General features: G+C 43.8%; 1 protein-coding gene across 16 annotated transcripts in view; it reads right to left on the bottom strand.

Moving 5' to 3' along the window:
• The window catches only part of ATXN1 (ataxin 1), a 415607-nt gene that overhangs the window by 329196 nt on the left and 69448 nt on the right, over positions 1 to 16963 (bottom strand). The window contains exon 3 of one of the 16 annotated variants that reach the window (XM_045057079.1): positions 10826 to 10882. The exons of the other annotated variants lie outside the window; for them this stretch is intronic. The gene's annotated coding sequence lies outside the window, so the exon portion shown is untranslated. The remainder of the gene's footprint in view (positions 1 to 10825; positions 10883 to 16963) is intronic. 16 annotated transcript variants of the gene reach the window in all.

Below are 16963 nucleotides of genomic sequence, written 5' to 3'. Positions count from 1 at the left end.
CAACTTTATTACCTAAACCTCATTAATAAAAGTCCTTTCCATCAGAAGGTTTAACACGGTGTAAATCAAATAGGAGATGACTGGAAGTCTGATTGATGACAGGACAGATGTTTGGGAGTCAGATCTTGGGAAACAGCCATTGTCCTGGAATAGGAAGCCAGTCTACCAGAGAAACAGATAATGTCCTCTGCGAGTCCTAAGAAAATGAGTTAAACAAAGATGTTAAAAGACCCTGCTTTATGTAATTCTTAATTCTGCTCAGACTTGAGCATTTCGATTCCAAAATAACAAAACAGTAAATGGGAAACACAGCTCCTGTTCTTCCCGGAATCTGAAACACAACTACCAGCTTCCAACACGGGATGTTAAATTCAAAGGATCATTAACTATTAGTCTGATTGAAAGCCACAGCCACACTGAGCCCTGTGAAGTCTCAATGGAGGTGACTGAGCTGCACAGATTGGTGACTTTACAGAATGTTCTTCCAGGAATGTTAGCAGACACATCCCTGATACCTACGAGTAACCAATCAACTTAACCAATCAACTCAACTACAATCTTTGTAGATTAATCTTCCATCAACTACTGCCATATCAATCCTAAGACTAGAATTCCACATTTTTCTCTCAGAGGCCTTCCTCCAGGTATACAATGTTCTTATAAAGCCTGCAAATATCACAGGACTCTAAAGATCTAAGAGCCAAGGTCCTGAACCAAATACCATACTTCTTATGGATTCTACCCCCACTTTTTCGTAATGATACCGGCCTTATGGCAGTCAACGCTGGTAACCACAGGTGCATTTTCCACTCGTTTCAAAGATGTGAAATTCAAGCATTCATGGCAAGCGGCACATAAGAGGAGAGAAGGGGCAGGGAAAGAGTTTTCAGGGAGAGACGAACATCATATGCTATTTAAAACAGGGGTGCAGCACACCGCCAGGGACGCGAATGATGGGATAGGGGTGGGGAGTAAAGAAACTTGGACATCATTAAACATTGTCCCTAATATGCAAAAACAACTTCCAAAGTGCTGCATTATGAATGAAAACATCGAGACAGGTAACGGCACGGAGCCTCTGTCTCCAACCAGGCTATGCTCATCAAACCAGTAATGACTCCAGCACAGTAGTGATAAAGTAGCAAGTGTGGGTGAGTTTGCAATCTGCTGAAACTACCCACACTCCCCGCTTTTATATGGCTAGTTGAGAAGAGCCGGGGAATGCTCTTAAGTGGATTCAGCTACGGGTTTTAAGTCCTTGCCAGATTTAATATCCCACAACTATAAATTTTTACTTTGAAAGTTACTCAGGTATACGACACACTTCTATAAAAATAATGTATAAAGTAGCTCCTTATTTCCAAACCCACAATTACCAGCATAGGAAACCAACTCTTGTGGGTCTTAGCACTGGTTTTATATATCCTTTTAGTTGTTAGGGAAATTGAAACACCTTATTTCCTCATTCAACAGCTGCTGGGTGCCTACTCTGTGCTAGACCCTGAGAATATATGTGAATAAAATATGGTCCCCGCACTCTCCATCTAGTGGTGGGACAACAGACAATTGCAAAGGGTGAGCCACAGCTATAAAAGAAGAAAACAGTATAAGTGGCAGAATGGATATGTTTTCTGTAAAAAGAATATCAATTTGGGTTTCTTACCTTGATTCCCAAGTCACAAATTGTATTTTCTATCATGGATTTCTCATGGTAACGAAAGAATTGTAGCATGATTCTTTTTGGTTGGAAACATCTCCCCGACAAATTTAGCTATACCACTGGCCTCTATTCTGGAACACTCAGCTGACAAAGAGAAGTTTTTACACCAGCATCAATGACTGATCTTCTATTCCATCACAATATCTGGAATATCACGTCCCTTTTGTCCTGTGTTCAAGCACCCTCTACAATATTTTGTCACATTTTAGATCTGAGTATTTATCTCATTTTGCTATTTTCTTTTCTTTTCACTGACCAGCTAGAAGTATTTTAAAAATCAATGACTGGGGCGCCTGGGTGGCGCAGTCGGTTAAGCGTCCGACTTCAGCCAGGTCACGATCTCGCGGTCCGTGAGTTCGAGCCCCGCGTCAGGCTCTGGGCTGATGGCTCGGAGCCTGGAGCCTGTTTCTGATTCTGTGTCTCCCTCTCTCTCTGCCCCTCCCCTGTTCATGCTCTGTCTCTCTCTGTCCCCAAAATAAATAAACGTTGAAAAAAAAAAAATCAATGACTAATGTCTGAGTGGCCATAGTGCGCAGAGCACCATGGGAAGTGTAAAAACGAACCAGAGTCTGCCCTTGTCCTTAAAGAAGCTTTCTACCCTTAGTCAGGGAGGCAGATGTGTAAACAAACAATAAGGTGTGAATCAAGGAGAATGTGGTGGGGGCTGGGAAACGACCACGAACTTTGCAAGTGAAGGGTTCCAAGCTCAAATAGAGGTATTACTTAGGTATGTATGGGGGGGGGGGTGGAAGGAGTCTCCGCCTTTAAAAAAAATTTTTTTAACATTTATTCATTTTTGAGAGACAGAGAGAGACAGAGTGTAAGTGGGGGAGGGGCAGAGAGAGAGGGAGACACAGAATCTGAAGCAGGCTCCAGGCTCTGAGCTGTGAGCACAGAGCCCGACGCGGGGCTCGAACCCACGAACCGCGAGATCATGACCTGAGCCGAAGTCGGACACTCAACCGACTGAGCCACCCAAGATGCCCCAGGAAGTCTTCTACTTTTAAATCCCCTCCCCAGAATGAAAATCCCACCTAGTAAGAGGACACAGCCCTTAGCCCTGAATGCTTACTTGTAAAATTCAAATACACTACCACGTTTGATTAGTACAATACTTTGACGCAATTATTGTTCAGCCCTTGGCTCACTGTCTCTCCACGCTCTCATCACTGGGTTTGGAGTGGTTTCGGCAGTTTTTGTCACAAAGGGCTAGGGCTCTAAAACCTATAATGCTAGGATTTTTCTCATTTACTTTATTTTACTTGTACCCTGCTTTGCTCACACCTGTACTTCACTGAGGGATACTCTTCAGTTAAATGTAACATGAACACTTTCCTTTCAAGCAGCTAATTCGTTTTAAGCAGCTAAAACGTTCACCTTCATTTGTTTTTTCACTGGCTGGCTAATTGCCAAGGTGAGCAAATGACAAGGAAATTTGGATGTAACTGTTCACAATTTGCTAGTACTGCTCTTAATTCATTCTGTTTTCATCCATCGCCGCGACCTATATTCTGTATTTACGATTCCCTCTAAACGGTCTGTGAAATTTTTTAAAAACTCAATGGTAGTCTGAAAGTGCTCGCTGCGTCGTGAGATATTTTTCTTCTTGCAACTTTGACACATCCATGGCTGTTTGTCTAAAAAGACCTGCTGTTTGAGCCAAAATGTTGTTTGCTTGTTCGTGTTTCTAAATTCTGGCAATAACTTTCAATGTATCTTTCCCTCGCCTTCCTTCTTCCTAATCCGGCTTCTGGGTGTCTAGTTTCATTTCTTTCCATTTTTGAGAAAAGATAATTGTTTATATCACATAGGTCTTAATCAACTACCAAATGTCTTTGGTTATTTAGGGAAAATCTTATTTTCAAATTCTTACTAACAAGGCCCTTTTCTATGCTGTATCAGTTATTATCATGTTTATCCTATCTTATACTAGAAGGTGGCTCTTAGGCCAAAATGTTACTTTCTTATCTACAGATGGTTTGATATGCTTTGTGGCACAGAGAACCTGGCTGTCTTTTGGCTGGCATTCTTTTCCAGCTAAAAATGGGAAACCGAAGACAGAAAGCTGAGGAGGAACACAGGTGGGGAATTTAGATCAACTTTTACAGAATACTTGGGTTATTTATTTCTTTTCTAGGAGATCTGAATATTCAGTATACTAGTCGTTTTCTGATTTGAATATAAGCACTATTTTAATTTCACACACACACACACACACACACACACACACACACACACACACACAAATCTGTGGGATTTACTCCACCAAAAAGGAGGGAGGGAAGAAGGAAAGGAAAGTCGAAAGGAGAGAGGAGGAAAAAACAGTCGAATACAGTTTTTATGTGGAAGGTTAAGTTCAAAAGTTAAGCAAAAGTCACACAGAATCGGAATTAACTGAGAATCCCTTAACTTTCCTGTAAGACACTGCAAACATGATTTTGTGCACACAACTCTTTTTTTTTTTAATTTTTTTTTCAACATTTATTTATTTTTGGGACAGAGAGAGACAGAGCATGAACGGGGGAGGGGCAGAGAGAGAGGGAGACACAGAATCGGAAACAGGCTCCAGGCTCTGAGCCATCAGCCCAGAGCCCGACGCGGGGCTCGAACTCCCGGACCGCGAGATCGTGACCTGGCTGAAGTCGGACGCTTAACCGACTGCGCCACCCAGGCGCCCCCACACAACTCTTTATAGTAACTCTCACACACACTGGAGTCCAACAGGAAGAACTCGCTGGAGGTCCGCACAGAAATGTCTGAAGATCCAACCATCCCTCTTTTATTTTTAAATTTTTTTCTTAATCTTTACTTACTTTGAGAGAGAGGGTGTGTGTGTGTGTGAGTGAGGAAGAGAGAGAGAGGGAGACACAGAATCCGAAGCAGGTTCCAGGCCCCCAGCTGTCAGCACAGAGCCCGATGCGGGGGCTCAAACCCACAAACCGCGAGATCATGACCTGAGTCGAAGTCGGACACTTAACCAACTGAGCCACCCAGGCCCCCTAACCACCCTCTTTTAAAATAGGCATTCCAGGGGCGCCTGGGTGGCGCAGTCGGTTAAGCGTCCGACTTCAGCCAGGTCACGATCTCGCGGTCCGGGAGTTCGAGCCCCGCGTCGGGCTCTGGGCTGATGGCTCAGAGCCTGGAGCCTGTTTCCGATTCTGTGTCTCCCTCTCTCTCTGCCCCTCCCCCGTTCATGCTCTGTCTCTCTCTGTCCCAAAAATAAATAAACGTTGAAAAAATAAATAAAATAAAATAAAATAAAATAGGCATTCCATCTCTGAAATTAAATGCAAGGATTAGGCAAAGAACGCTAAAGCGTCAGTGCTTTCCGGCAGACTTTGCTCCGTTCTGTTGTAATATTAAGCTTCTTTAACCTTAATGCATATTAATACATTTATTATCGTGGTAGTTGAAGTGGCTTCATATCTTGAGTTCTTAATGTAGAGGTATTAAGAGTAACTTTAAAAATAACTCCTTTAAAAAAATTGTAATCCACTTGTTATGTAAAAAAAAAAAATTAAAAATAATACACATAATAAAGCCCTAACAAAGTAAGTAGCATTTTAAGAAGTATGGGAGGATGCTGTCCTGCCTCCCTGCTCTGAACCCAGCTTTTCTGGCGAGAGCAGCCCCCAAAATGGCCCGTGTGGCGGGTCAGGGCGCACAGCTGCAGGCAGCCTTGGGTCAAGGTGATGACCTTGACATCTATTGCTTTCAAGAGCCCCCCAAAGGCCCATCAGCCCCCCAAACATTCCTCTAATCCTTCCCTTTCTTTTCCCTTCCCAACCCGCAGTGTGCTGAGCTCCAAAAGGAATTCTCAACCGCTATACTTTTCCAAAACACACATTCCTCCGGCAGAGCTCACAAGTTACGATACAAACACCAAACTGTGTAGGTCCATTCACCCGATCCTCTGAGGAAGAAAGGCCCAGAGCAGTTTCAACACAAGGGTGAGGCCACGTCACCCAAGACAGGGAGTGAAGGACGACAGAGTCCCGGAAGGCATGGAAAACCGGTTACTGTCTTATGCTCCAACAGCTTACAACTTAAGATGAAAAACAAAAAATAATACCGACGAGTGGCCTCTCACTACAGTACATAAAGAAGCCTGTTAGCCTGTAATCCCTAAACAGCCAGAAAGAAGTTCAAACATGAACCATGAATGTGGGACGCGGGACGTGTGAAAGAACTCTTTCATTTTTTCCTTTATGAATGAACAGGCATATGTCTTATTCGAGAAAACCCGTCGCTAATGATTCCTTTTCGGATGCTCTGAGTTATTACGTCAATGAGAGGCTAGCTTCTAGGGGGCTGAGCGATGTCGTCAAACATTTAGACATCAGATGAGTGGTCAAGCTAAGAGACAGAAAATTCCGCACGTGAAAAGACTGGGCAGGGGATGCGATACAGAACTTAGGGGACATCTAACACATTCCAAAGGAAAGAAGACGTGAGAGTATGTCCACTATCACTCCTCGACTGGACAGTGCTCCTGGGAGATGCCCGGGTCCTCCCTGGAATACTCAGTCCCTGCCCCAACTCTGTGCATCTTGGCGGGACGTTTTGGAAGGAAAAGGGCCACTGAGGACGAGAGAACAAGAATCTGTGTCAACAGCAAACATGCCGGGGTAAGCCACGGGGTCCCGCCTGATGGCCTATCCTAAGAAACCACGCCCAGGGTGTGCCCACAGGGGACACCCGAGAGGAGACAGGCTTCCTCCCCAAAGCTGTCACACTCAGGAGTGTTTAGAGGAAAGGGAAAAAGTTGCAAGGCGTACAACATCCACATCAGGGAATACCAAGTAAAGCCAATTAGGACGGCTGCAGGCTCATGCATATGAAAAGGGACACACGGCATCAGTGAGCAGAAATAATGCTCGGGGTCTGTGGGAACGCTCTCGCGGCAACGCATCAAAGGCTGCACACCTCCGTCTTTCTAATTCCCATTAGCTCACCCTTGTCCGGATGAAAAGAGCTCAGTGAATCAATTGCTTCTGTTGAACTGTTTATATATTTTTCGAGTCCTGATTAGGCCATTAGTCACCAGAGCATACCGCACAGCAAACTAGAGCACCTGCAATTATACAACTTCCCAAGAACACGCAGAGAGCATTTGCAGTGAGACCACAGTGGCAGCAAAATGTGAAATGGAGATTATTTGTCAGCAGTTTTCAGAACCGTGCCCTTAAATGCCAAATGAAATATATGCATGGCAGATAACAGAAGCTGCAGCGGGGGCGGGGAGGGGAGGGGGAGAAGGAGGAACGAGGAAAGCACCAACATTTACTCTTCCGAACCCAGACGAGCCCTGAAAATGAAGGCTGCTCTGGGCAACAAAACGAGTCCCCATCGCACAGGTTTCGACGTCTTCTCTCCTCTCTGATGGGAACGCTGGTAAGAGCCTTGATCGAACACAACCACCAAAGGTAAAGAACAACGGACTCTGGAATCGGTGTTGGCGAGCTGCTCGTTCTTCAGAGGGTCCCCCACGCCTGACAACATCCGTGTCTGAATGCGGCGAACATCGGGTCCCACGGGAAGAGCCTGCCTTCTCCTCTCGGCTGCTTGTTCTCATTTTTCAGTTGCGATCTGCAAAAATCATGCGATCGTGTATTTGAGGATTTCCCATTCACACTAAGACAGGACATCTCTAGAAGGAAAAGAAGGGATGATGTAAACGTGCCACTTCCTTTCCTTCAGCAGGACGCTGAGCTGCCTTCCCGCACACGGCCTGGGCCACACTGGTGGTGAAGTTTTTGTTTTTGTTTTTGTTTTTGTTTTCAGTCTGCAAGGGGTCGGCTACTCGAAGCCTCCCGGCAGAGAAACGGGAAATCGCGGATCACGGGAAATGGGTCAAGGGCTCTCCATTTACTGTACAAGTAATAACACAAGCAACAACCTTCCGAAGAGTGTTTTATAGTATTTTTCATGGCAAGGCTGTTACTCTCCGGTCCGTTAATTCTCACTTTGCAGCTTCTATTCATAAGCTTTATATGTATTTATTTGTTGGGTTATACATTTTAGCTGAACTTGGAATGACAGTTATTTTTAAGAGGCTGCCAACACGGGTCAGGAGGCAGCTGAGGAACCTGGCTCGCAGTGGCTCTGGCATAAGGAACCCTGACAGCCAAAACCAACCAGAAAGCTGATGAGCTCCAGGTTTCCAAAGCGCCAGTGGAAAGGCATCCTTCCCTCTGCTCTCTTCCATACGGCTCTTGCAAAGGAAAAAAAAAAAAAAAATCCTTTACCAAAAAGGATTCCTTCTGTCACACGACCAACCACGTCCTTGTGTGTTCCGAGTGCAGATCTGGAGGTGCGCGTGTGAGTCCGGGCGCAAGCAAGATGCCGCGGTCTTCACCTTGGACGCAGACAGGGTGGAGGGCGGACGCGGTGCCCCGCGGGCCAGCGCCCCGCAGGCATCGGGGCACAGCTGCTCTCTGGCTTCACGGCCCTGGATTCCTCCACTGACAGCCTTCCAAAAACTAATCGCGGCCGTTAGGAGAAAGAGGGCAGTTTCTCAGCATCAGTGCCTTGAAGGTTATCGCGACTCTCCTCCTCTGTTGACCGTCCTGCAGGCACCTGTGACGCGGAGCCCTCCTTCGTGTTCGGAAGGCACAGACGCTCAGGAGAAAGACTGCTCATTCCTCATCAGACAGCTGAAGACCCGCGTCCTCTGCCTCGCATGTTTTTGGAGATTTTAGTCGGCAGGGTCCGGGGGCTCCCTGACGCTGTTTGTGACAGGCAGACTCTTGGATGTAGGCTTGGGACAAACAAACCTTTCACGGGAGCCCTTAAAAACAGACAGCGTTCTGTCTGAATTTTTGAACCCCGTTCTAGTACAAACATGCTTGGCATCTAGTGCCAGAGACTTTTCTTCTTGGCAAACGGCTCCGCCGCCACCATGGATGTTACCGTTTCGGGTCCCCGCAACCTTGCGCTCTTCCCCTGCTCCCTGTCCCCTTCCCCTTGAGATGTTATCTGCGCCCAGGCTGCAGGGGTGGGTGCCGACGAGCTGTCACAGCCGCCGGCAGGGACAGGGTTCCCGGCACACTGCTCCCAGCCCCTCCTTGGTCCGGCACGCTGACGGGGGGCTGCTTCTTTCATCGTTTGTCTGTTAGTCTGACGCAGACCACGGGGTCAACAAATCCAGCCCGTGACTGATCACATGAAGACTCCAGAGGTCACCCTCCACTCCAGGGACTTGCTTCATTCCTGTGTCCTAGTGTCTCTCAAGGAGAGATGGGAGAGAGAAATAACCTTTGCGCTGCTCTCCTCCCCATGCCTCTGGAAAGACCTTCGAGTTCTCTGACAGTAAACAAGCAGCAGCCCTTGGAAATGACCAAAACCATACCCCCCTCCCATCTGAAAGCGCTCTTTCGTAGAGACTCGACTTACTGGATTGCTTCCTGCTGACCAACGACCATTTCTTTTCGAGGGATTGGCTGAAATGTAAGAGTTGGAAATGGTCTTAAAGATCAGTTGATTTAGGGGTCCCATGACCTGGAAACGCCTAGGAGCCTACTATAACACAGTTTCCTGGGCTTCAACCTCCCTCCCCACCCCCAAGCCCTGGGCTAATTCGGGAGACACCTGGTGGAGGGTCCAGAACTTCCCAGGGGTTCTGAAGCCACATCTGGAAACCACGGATACAATGCAACTTCCTCATGTTTCCTAAGGCCCAGAGAAGTTGGGTTACTTGCCAAAGGCCACACAGCAGTTAATGACAAGCCTGACCTCGACGCAGTGCCTGGTGTCGCCAGATGCCCGTGACGTTCGTGACCTGTGGTCAGTATTGGGTATTCAGTAAAGCTTTAGCCACTTAGGCTCTGCTGTTACAGATAATGACTTCCTATGGCTATATAATTCAATGTCTTTGAATTTATTACATAACCTATAAATTTTTAGTAGTAGACGCAAGTTAAGTGTCACCTTTTCTTTTTAAGGTTGAGGTTTTTTCTTCTTCTTTTAAAGTTTTTTTTTTTTTAATTTATTTTGAGAGAACTGTCAGCACAGAGCCTGATGTGGGGCTTGAACTTACGAACCGTGAGATCATGACCTGAGCTGAAACCAAGAGTCAGACGCTTAGCCGACCGAGCCACCCAGGTGTCTCCAAGTGTCACCTTTCTTAAATTAGGGGTGTTTTATAAAAAAACAAATTACAGATTCTTCATTCATTCACCTTCATATTCTAGAGGTGATAGAGGTCTCATAGAAAGCAAAGGAGAAGTGCACTGAATGAAATCTTCTGACCAAGGAAATGGTCAATGAACAAAGTATTTGTTAACTTCTATAAATAACATACACACGCACACACACACACAAACACACAACTACCCTTCAAACTCTGGCTCCAGGAATCACTTCTTTTTTTTTTTTTAAGTTTATTTATTTTTGAGAGAGACAAACAGAGAGAGCTCACGAGCAGGGCAGAGAAATTTGGAGAAACAGAATCCCAAACAACTACCCTTCAACCTCTGGCTCCAGGAATCACTTTTTTTTTTTGTTTAAGCTTACTTATTTATTTATTTTTAAGAGAGAAAGAGAGAGAGAGATCACGAGCAGGGCAGAGAAGGAGAGAGAGAAAAGAATCCCAAGCCGGCTCCAAGTGCTGTCATCACAGAGCCTGACACAGGGCTCAGTCTCACGAACTGCAAGATCATGACCTGGGCCTAAATCAAGAGGCGCTTAACCGACTGAGCCACCCAGACGCCCCTCCAAGAATCGCTCCTTACATGGAAAGAACTTAACTGCGTCCACTGTTGATGTCGGGTGAATGGGTCGGTGCACTCACTGTTAATTCTGTTCCCTATGGTACTCCATGTCCTTCCCAGTGCCATTTGTACAGTCGCTCGAATATAAAATGATCGTAAAACAAACTCTACAATGCAGGCTTTTGCCGAATGACAGTGGCTCTCCACCTCACCATCCCCCAGCCCTGTTATTGAGAATGAGTGGGTACGGGTGCTGGGTTTCCCCTTTTCTGGTGAGGAACAACTGAATGAGTAACTAGTGAGGGCACCACAGGTAGTTTCCCCACCCACAGACCCTGCTGAAAGCAATGCACAATATTGCTGCTACACCCACACCACACACAAAAAAACTCACCGCTTTTAAAGTCGACTTCTTCTACAAGATCCAGCGGGACTCACTCCCTGTGAGAAGCTGAAGGAGAGAATACTGCTTTTTTTGTTGTTAACTGTAAGGTGTATCAATGTCTAGTTAAATCTGAGCCTAAGGTATATAGCTCATATAAAATGTTTACAGGTGATGAAAGAAAGAAAGAAAGAAAGAAAGAAAGAAAGAAAGAAAGAAAGAAAGAAAGAAAGAAAGAAAGAAAGAAAGAGGGAGAGAGAGAAAGAAAGAGGGAGAGAAAGAAAGAAAGAGGGAGAAAGAAAGAAAGAAAGAAAGAAAAGAAAGAAAGAAAGAAAGAAAGAAAGAAAGAAAGAAAGAAAGAAAGAAAGAAAGAAAAACTTAGAGTTTGCATCAAAATCAATTGGGAAACAGAGGGCCCAGTCACTGTTCAACCTTTAAACTGTTAAAAGCTAAAACATTCTCCAAGTGTTACTAAGCCCTCAAACAACAGGATAATTTCACGAGGCAAGGGTGTTTTCCTTTTCAACAAATTCTTTAAGAAAGAGCGGAAGGCAGCGGCTTGACCTCTACCTGACTATTGGTCAGCTCTGTTCTACATACAAACTCTTAAAAACGGAATGCTTCCATGGATAAGTACATTCATAAGAAGTAGACGATTAATACAATTTCTATAAATTTTACGTATTTCTGGTAATTAAAACAATATCATAACACAGAATTTCCTGAATTGAAATTTCTTTACCTTTGAAGAATCTTCCATTACACGCGTGCAAATTCCCCAAACATGCAAATTGAAAAGAATACCCAAAATAGGTTGACTTTTCGTTTCTTGGTAGTTATCTTGCAGGGCACGATGGCACAGGCACTACCATTTTCAGTAATCATTTGCTACACAGAGTATATATAAGCATCCCAGAGTATATAACACAGCGCCTACAACTGAAAAACCGTATCAGATTCTGAAATATATGATGTATCTTTCTCAACTTCCAACCTTAGACTTTTCTGAAGTAGTATGTCCAGAGGCGTGAAAAAACAGAGGCCATTTCAAATCTGGTAACACACCATGAATTAGTGAATTATCTTAACAGTTCTTTCCCTAATTAAGACCAGGAAGAAAGGCATCCATCCAATATTCCAACAGACAGCCAAAGTTTCTGGTTGTATAATTATTCACCTCCTAGGGGTCCACCTCAAAGGCATGCGAGACACAGGTTTATGAACATTATGTAGAAAAGAGACGTTTATGTAAAATGAAATTACTTCGGACAGGCAGACTTCTCTGAAATAAAGATCCTTGGCCACTAGAACCGCTTGATTTTGCACTCTAGGCTAGAAACAAAAAAAGCTTAAAAAATATATTCATACGGGAAGCCAATTTTTCCATCAATTAACAAGCAGGAGGCCTTACAAGCATTTTAAGGCGAGATTTTTTTTTTAAGTCCTAAAATACAAGCACAGCCTCCCCAGACTTTTTTTTTTAATGTAATTTATTTAAAGACGTCAACGAAGTCAACCAGATAAACAACAAATATTTACCGAGAACCTTCCATGCGGCCAAGATGATGCTTCTAAGTCCCAAGTACTTTCAGGATACTTACAAAATTATTTAACTTTATAAACTATCTCCATAAATAACACAGCCTCCCAAAATGTGCACGGGGCTATAATTCCATCTAGTTTCTACGATGACACTGTCTGTAAGCCTTGGATGGAATTACAATCTGCACGGGAACAATCAGGGCACATGCTCAGGGAGTCCATGACGAACTCAGTTTCTAAAACAATACAGCCACCAAGCCATTGGCATGTAATTACAACCAGGAAGTCAAGTTGTCTGCTGGCTAGTGTAGGAAGTAGGGACACGTACTTTCAACTGAAAGTGCCCTTCACCTCACTGTAGCAAAATCTATATAACATATCTGAAAAACTTCTTCTTTTCCAAAATTAAACTTTCTACTTTGGGGATGAGAAAATCTCCACAAGGGGCTAACTGGTAGATGTGCTCTCGATCAGTAAGGACAAGACCTTCTAGATACTCTCAGTAAAATCTTAGAATCTCTGATATCACCTTCATACTCCTACTAAACTGTAAACTCTAAAAAGTTCAATATATTAAGAAATGGGGGGGGGGGGAAGCATGCTCAAGAGTCCTAGGAGATGATTGGCATTTCTTCTAATTCTTTGGGACTAGCCTGACATTTATTAACATAAACAAAGCAAAATGCCTTGTGCCTGTAAGAGGGAAAAAAAGTAAAGATTTATCTACAGAGATTGAACTTGGGGCTGTACAAAAATGAACTCAGAAACAGACCCAGAATTTCCCTGGGAAAACAAAAGACAATGACACTATGAATCAGCATTTTTCCTCAGGCAGCCTAGAATAAAAGAAGAAACACACACACACACACACACACACACACACACACACACACACGATAACAAACACCATGAGGAAGATGAACACAAATTTAATCTAGATATTTGTATTTAGGACACATATGATTTCCTTGCTATTTGCACGCCTTTATCATAACTTTATTTGGTACTTGGAGAGGTCACCAAAACTCTGTTAAGTCAGTATTGCCATAGCAACCAGGAGACCAAAAAAAAAAATTCTCCACCAGAAATCCTCACCAAATAAAATATAAACTGTACTTTCATACGGCCACTTTAAAATGAAACTGTACTTTCATACGGCCACTTTAACACCTGTCCTTGAAAACCCAGTTCACCAAGGGACCTCTTGTGGATTACGTGTCCCTGGGTTCCTATATCACTGACTTGAGAACTTTCTAATAACATTAGCTCTTAAATTCATTTTCAAGCTCCGAGGATTCGTGTAGACTGTATCACAGTGGCTATCTAAAGTAAAAAGGATCAAGACAGGAGGGGGGAAAATACTGATTAATTTCCACGACAATGAGACATATCATTTATTAGCTTTACTTAAAAAACCTTCTTGTTGAAAAGAAACGCAACGTCTGTCTCTTGGGAGTCTATCCTTCCCTATAACCTGAGAAACACATGTTTAGTGCCAAGTAAATGAAGAAAGAATTCTTGAAACAGCTCTGATGTCACAGAAAGAATAAAGGCTCTAAGCTCGGCTCCAGAGGCAAGCTGGTGCAAGGATTACCAAGTTAACAGTTCAAGGCTTCCCTAGCTGGAGACGTCTTTATCGATGACAGGCCAAAAGCCCCAACTCTGGCCTTCTCCATAGAGCACCAGCTAAAGTACTGTTTAACACTGAAGGCTGAGAATTTTTCCCGAGTTGTAACATCCCGTTGGATGGAATATGGCCAGCTGGATGCAACATAACACAGCAAACCAAAAATATAAGGGTAATGGGGAAAAGAGGGAATTCTTTATAGGTCTGCTTTCCACAAAACATTCTGGGTGGCATCCACTCTGCTTCCCTCCCGTTCAGTGACAAATGGGGTTACCTAAAAAGTAATGCCCTTCCAAAACTACCAATAAAGTACTTCATAAAATTAAATTTAGTATCTTGAGATTCCCACTAATGATATCCCTGACAACCACCAAAAGCTGGTTAGACAGCTTTCTCTTTTTTCTAGGTGCTTTACTGAAAGGAAATACGGGGAATAGATGTGCTTAGTGATGTGTGTGTGTGTGTGTGTGTGTGTGTGTGTGTGTGTGTGTGTTGAAACACACGACCCTCCCTATATGCAGGGGGCATTTCCTGTCTGGCATATTTTAGAGCAAATCAAGACAATACTCATTCTTTAAGACAAAGCTTGAGTGCCAGGCAGTGCTATGGAATTGCAATGCATGAGGTCTGCTGAAGTCAGAGGAAAGCAAGTTTGGGGCCTGGAGCTGTTCTATTCCAGATGGAGAAGACTAGAAAAGAAGATGAACCGGGTTGGCCATTAAAAAAATTTTTAAATATGGGGCGCCTGGGTGGCGCAGTCAGTTAAGCTTCCGACTTCAGCCAGGTCACGATCTCGCAGTCCGGGAGTTCGAGCCCCGCGTCAGGCTCTGGGCTGATGGCTCAGAGCCTGGAGCCTGCTTCCGATTCTGTGTCTCCCTCTCTCTCTGCCCCTCCCCCGTTCATGCTCTGTCTCTCTCTGTCCCAAAAATAAAAATAAAAAAAAAATTTTTAAATAAATTCCTCATCTCTTTCCTCGTTTAGAGTTTTTACCCACTACAGGAGAGCAAGATAAAACAAACAAAAAATGGTACTATTCAGGATGCCTAAGGGAACATGGAAGGATCTGGTTGTTTTTTAAAAGCATTATTTGTGCTCCAACTGAATAACCTCTGAGAGGAAGAAGATGATCCTTGATGTGCTTGACCACGATCTTCAATACTCAAGTCTTACCGCAACTTGACTTTGTCCAGTACATACGCCCAATACCGCTATGCCTCCTCCCAGAAACTAGATACACGAAGGGCATTTATTCATTCACATTACCAAAGAGATTAGCTCCAAAGTTCTCTCAAACGTTTTACAGCCTTCCAGCAGCATCTCATTCTTCACAGGTAATTAACCTCTTGATGGGCTTAGAGCAGCAACAGTGTTAGAAGCCACAACACATCGATGATAAGTTATAAACCAGGGGAGAGGATAATTGGAAAATAGATTTCCAGGCTCCTTGGAAAATATATTCCCATTTATTGAAATAAGTACACTCAACTTTTCAGGAACAGGTGACTCACAGAACTGCAGAACTGGCAGGAACCTTAACAAATCTTTCTGTTTCAGCTCCTTATCCCAATAATGAGAAAATGGAGACACAAAGAGAGTGACTTGTCCAGAAAGATTGAACTCAACACAAATTTAGGTTAGAGCTCAAGGAAGACCCGGCTACACAACGTGGCGTCCTCTCTCCCACCACCTTCGTAGATGGCGCTGGCCCAGTTCAAACAACCCATGTGTCCTGCCTTTGGGTCGCCCAAATGACGTATTAGGAAAGGTCTAGGAAATAGCGACTAAGCTTTCAAAACTAAGAATGAGACAAAAGAATGAGGGAAGGGAAGAAGGGAGACAAAGAGACTCAAATTACAACCTACTGGAGTGTTTGCAGACACTACCCGTGTCTTTCATTCCAATTAAATGCACTGAAAAAATGGGATGCACCCTTGGAATGTTCCATAGTGATGATGGTGATGTCTGGTGGGAATGTCCCAGTAGGCGTTACAGTCCCAAATCATTATCTCTCTTTTCCTCATGGCCATCCTCAAGTAGAGTGGAAAAGCTCCCCCAGCGCAGGAACCCTGTCTGCTTTTGCTCGTTATTACGTTCCCTCAACCTACAGAGTATGTGGCACAAAGTGAGTACTCTGTAAAATTCACTGAAAGAAGGAATATAAACTCCTATGAGGCAAGAGGAAGAGAGATGTCGTAGCTCCTAAGTACAGATGCAGTGCTGTGAAAAAATGCCCATTTAAAATGTAAAAAAAAATAATAATGTTAAAAGATGGGGGGGTATCTATAATAAAAATGAGGTATGTTAAAAGTATAAAGCACCTACTAAGCAGTTACTGCCAGTTACATCTATGAAGTAGGTACCACGGGGACGCCAATAGAGTTCCTGCCTTAGAAGGAGCTTCCGGCCTGAAGCTCACGGTCAAGAAAGCACAGTGAAGGATGGTAAATAATCACGGAGAGGATCACCTTGCACAAACAGATCAAAACCAAGCAAGTGTGGCTGGAGTGGAGGACAAACGGAAGCTGTAGGCGCTGTGTGTTCAGACGGAGTAAAAGGGGTCACCGTGTATTTTCTAAGGAGCTCTGTGCAGTTTGTATCATGGGCCTGCTGGCAACCATCGACAGCAACCTTGCTCTCCCCACCTTTAAGTTCGAGCTTCTATTTTATCACCGTCACAAAGGAACTATACGACAAATAATATGGATCATTATTTTGGGTTCTCAGACAACTTGCTGGCTCTCTAATGCTGTGAAGTTGTAAGTCAAGACAAGTGCAACTGGGTATAATAATATTAACAAATATAATGACCACAGTTGCCTATTTTAATGACTCAGAAAGACAGTATATCTAATTAATACACACATGTTCATGTAAAGGGAAACAAATATGATAGCTTGTTCTTTAAAAACTTTAATATGGTTTTGGCCACTGTGAATATAATAATAATAATAATAAATAATAATAATAATAATAATAATAAT

This window comes from Felis catus, chromosome B2 (genome assembly GCF_018350175.1).
Source record: "Felis catus isolate Fca126 chromosome B2, F.catus_Fca126_mat1.0, whole genome shotgun sequence".
NCBI lineage: Eukaryota > Metazoa > Chordata > Mammalia > Carnivora > Felidae > Felis > Felis catus.
This window is presented reverse-complemented; position numbering and strand designations above follow the sequence as displayed.